Source organism: Marmota flaviventris, chromosome 9 (genome assembly GCF_047511675.1).
Source record: "Marmota flaviventris isolate mMarFla1 chromosome 9, mMarFla1.hap1, whole genome shotgun sequence".
Lineage (NCBI taxonomy): Eukaryota > Metazoa > Chordata > Mammalia > Rodentia > Sciuridae > Marmota > Marmota flaviventris.
This window is the reverse complement of record NC_092506.1, coordinates 81,047,761-81,050,766: the sequence shown is the minus strand read 5'-3', so window position 1 is coordinate 81,050,766 and position 3,006 is coordinate 81,047,761. Positions and strand designations below refer to the sequence as shown.

The 3,006-nt window shown below is 37.2% G+C and overlaps 1 pseudogene; it reads right to left on the bottom strand.

The window, feature by feature from the left end:
• Positions 1-1,977: 1,977 nt before the first annotated feature.
• Positions 1,978-2,724, bottom strand: LOC114105083 (large ribosomal subunit protein uL30 pseudogene; annotated as a pseudogene).
• Positions 2,725-3,006: the final 282 nt, after the last annotated feature.

Sequence of the window (3,006 nt, the reverse complement as noted above, 5' to 3'; positions counted from 1 at the left end):
CCTGGTTTCATGGCTGTGATCTCTAAGCCACCACACACTGTTAACTCTTTTCTGGGTTCGTAACTGCAGAGCATATTCTTGCCTGAACTGAAGGAAGAAAAGGAAGCAATAACTTTTACTAGGCACCTCCTGTATGCCCAACTCCTTGCTAAATGCCTTGCAGATGTTCATTTAATTATCATAAAAACACAGGAAGGGAAGTTCAATTTTACAGAGAAGGAAACAGAGATTCAATATTCAATTAAAGTAAATTTCCCAAGGACACCGCAAGAGCAGGATCAGCTGATAGTTGAGAGGAGAAATATATTCAAAACACCATTTTACACCTGAATATGAAACTATCTTTAAAGTGTATAAAGGATCATGGATTAAGCCTGCTGCCTAAAACCAGCTTTGTAGACACTCCATGAGAAGTAAAGAGGTGTCTAGGCTAGGATGACAGGCTTTAGACCCATAAACTCCATGTAAGACTCAGGATTTTTATCATCCTGCCTTTATCTAGCAAATAACATTAATATATAATGATATTGCTTAGTGAAGAAAGTCATAAACTCAGAGGACTCACTCAATTTGATTAGGTTCCAAACCTAAAGCTACCTTTCTCCTGTAATTACATCTGGCATTTTGCTCCAAGACAACTTTCTGACTAATTTTCCTTTACTGCAGGCATATTTGGGTCTCTGGACTGTAATTGGAGTCATTAATATGACATCAGGATCTGACTATAATAACTTTCATCCTTTGGGTTTCAGAGTCTTTTGTATTGATCATTTGTAGTGTTTAACAAGCAAACACAACAAACACCAGGACCAAGTAGGGAAACTGGGAGTCTGAAATGGGTAAACATCTACCTAGATCTAGGCCCTTCTCCAAATTGTCCACATTACAGAATGCTCCTATAGCTTGGGCTTCAGATCTGAATGACATGGCTACAATGGCAAATAAAGGCCATATTTTCTAGGCAAAAAGTCAGGCTAGGCAGTCTGGTGCCAAACTATAACACATTTAAAAATAAGATATCATAGGAGATCTTGTACATCAACTCACTAAACTCAAATTCAACTCATCAGCATGCTTCTTCCACATACTGGAATAGAAATAGCAACAACAGGCCCTGTGCCTCTTTTAGTGGCTGATCTTATCAAGCTCTCAGGATCTCCTGAGTAATCCAGTTAAGTGGTATTTCGCATATAGGTTAACCTTTGCCATTCATCAGTGTTCAAGATCAGAGATATGACTGCCACAGCAGTTGTGAGATGCAACTATAGCAGATCAAATCTAGAGACACATGAAAAGGATTACACACCATAGTCACATAAGGCTTATCCCAGGAGTACAGGATTGGCTTAACATCTAAAGACCAATCATGGCAATAAACCATATTAATAAAATAAATGGGAAAAATCATGATCATCTCAAATAAATAAAAAGTATTTGACAAAATCCAACACATTCCAGTTATAAAATATTTCATGAACTAAGAATAGAAGGAACTTCCTCAGGATCCTAGACATCCATCAATAGATGAAAGAATAAAGAAAATATATATATACAATGTAGTTTTATTCAGCCATAAAGAAGAATGAAATTATGTCATTTGCAAGAAAATGGATGGAAATTGAGAATATTATGTTAAGCAAAATAAGTCAAACTCAGAAAGTCACGGGTCATATTTTTTATCTCATATGTGGAATCTATAAAGGAAAAAAATAGGGGAGTAGTAGGGAGTAGAAGGGAGTAGATCTCATGAAAATAGAAGAGATACTAGTAGCGTAGAGGAAGGCACCAGAGGAAGGAGGCAGGGAAAGAAAGGGAAGGTACTGGGGAATGATATTGACCAAATTATATCATTATAGTGGTGTGCATGTATAAATATGTAACAAAAATTCTTATGTATGATTATAATGCACCAATTTTTTTTGAGAGCAGGTACTGTTTTATTAACTGACCAGATTACAAAAATACCATGGTGATACCTTAGTTCATCCTTCTAATAAGCCTGTCGATCTGGTCTTCCCTGTTGCCAGCATCTCCACCTTCTACAAAATGGATGGTCTTTTTCTTCATTCCACCTCTTGGAGAAGATAATTTGAAAGGCCACGGGAAGTTATTTGCTTCTTTAAAGCGTTTTCCAACAGTGTAGATATCATGAATCAGATCTTCCATGCAGATGATGCCATATTTACCAAAAGATCGAGCAATCAAAGCGTTATCTGTCAAGGCAATTAGTTTCTTGTTGATTTTGCCATATCCACGCTTGTAGATTAGTTCATTCCCTGATTTCAGGTTTGAGTACCCCCATGCAATGTAAGGTTCTACGATCCTCAGCATGTTAATTGAAGCCTTGTTGAGCTTAACGAAGGTGCCACTGAAGATCTGGCGAAGGCGAAGAAGTTGTAACACCTTACGAACCTTTGGGCTCACATCACTGATACCTCTGATCCTGATAACAAATGCCAATTTGTGTTCTGCAGGTATATAGAAGTTGCCAGCTTTTCTTACCATTCTAGCCATCTGAATCTCTGTTCTGTACATTTGCCTATATTCCTTGTGGTAATGCTTGACTTTTTCATAGATTAGCTTCCTCCTTGCCTTTCGAAGCATCTTTTGGGCAAACTTCTTCCTCGGGCACTTTACCTTCAGTTCTGCAGTTTTCCTTCGCTTTTTCTTAAGAGTTTATGGTATAGCAGGAACCTTCTTTTTCTTCTCTTCGGCACCCTCCATGGTTCCAGCCGGAAAAAGAGGTATAATGCACCAATTTATAAAAAGGAAAAATTTCTTCAACCTGATAAAGACATTTTATCAAATTTTTACCAAAAAAAATTAACATCATATTTAACAGTAAAGGATTGAATGCTTTCTCCTCAGGTCAGGAACAGGAATAACCATGTTCACCTCTTTTATTCAACTTTATACTAGGTGTTCTAGCCAAGGCAATTAGTCAAAAAAAAGCAAATAAATAACTTTCAGATGGCATGGTTTTGTATATTGAGAATCCTAAGGAAT